The sequence below is a fragment of the Penaeus monodon genome, chromosome 34 (genome assembly GCF_015228065.2).
Source record: "Penaeus monodon isolate SGIC_2016 chromosome 34, NSTDA_Pmon_1, whole genome shotgun sequence".
NCBI classification, from domain to species: domain Eukaryota; kingdom Metazoa; phylum Arthropoda; class Malacostraca; order Decapoda; family Penaeidae; genus Penaeus; species Penaeus monodon.
This window is the reverse complement of record NC_051419.1, coordinates 30,436,244-30,437,279: the sequence shown is the minus strand read 5'-3', so window position 1 is coordinate 30,437,279 and position 1,036 is coordinate 30,436,244. Positions and strand designations below refer to the sequence as shown.

Genomic DNA, 1,036 nt, shown 5'->3' with positions numbered 1-1,036 from the left:
GTGTACTGGGGATTTTTGTTTATGTGTATCATTCCCTTTAAAAATATGCTGTCCTCGCAAACGGTGGTGGTCCCGATGACCAGAGTTCCCCCCATTTAACGTAGATGGGAAGGATTGATTCACTGTTCTCGAGCATTTCGGGGAAATGGGTTTACAGAAAGGCCTCAACATGGGTATTGAAGCAGAAGATAGGTAAGTGTATCTCTTTAGTGTATTTGTGATATTTTCCTCTCTCTTATCAGCTTGTTATGGGAATTTAAATCTTTATCAAAACAAAATTTTTTTAAATTTCTTATGTTTATATTAAAGAAAAAAAGTGGTCCCTTTTTGGTTTAAAAGAAAAAGTCACTATAAGCTAATCATGTCCCACAGCTGGGGAAACCCCCCGCAAGAAAATTCACATCCAGACTTTCAAACCAAAGGGGTGTTAAAGGGGAGTCAGAATCAATTTAACTTTACCAGAGGATGTACAGGTTGCCAAAGATTTTTAGTATGTGTGATAATTGTTGTATCAGCTTGGTTGTTTTTTTTCCTTTGTTTTTAGTGAGAGAATTTGAAATTGCATAATTTTAAATTACCCCCATGAGGGATCATATTTTTTTTGCCCTGTGTAAAAAATGCTTAATCCAAATGTATTTGGAAAAAAAATATGAGAAAAAATCAAGGACTTAGACCCGAGCTTTTTTTTAAAATTCTTTTTTAAAGGGAATTCAACAAAAAACATAGAGAAATCTTCAGGAAATCCACAAAACCTTTCTATTACTTAACCCCCAGAAGTCTTAAAGTTTTTTTTTTTTTCACTTTTCTCCATTGCAGCTTGCCGTGTACCTTCTCATCTCGCACCGCTGCTAATGGAAGTCGTTCAAGCCGGCCTTCCAGAGGGTGTGAATTTGACTGTCCAGGAGCATATGCCAGAACACACAGAGGTGACTGTTATTTTTATTAACTTCATCTTCCTCTCCATCTCTGTTCTTCACTAAGATGATGATGATTCTTTTTCATATCTTATGGCTTTATTCCTCCTCCTCCTTCTCTT

At 36.3% G+C, this 1,036-nt stretch overlaps 1 pseudogene; it reads left to right on the top strand.

Annotated features, from left to right (window-relative positions):
• Positions 1–1,036, top strand: part of LOC119594878 — a 1,797-nt pseudogene that overhangs the window by 290 nt on the left and 471 nt on the right.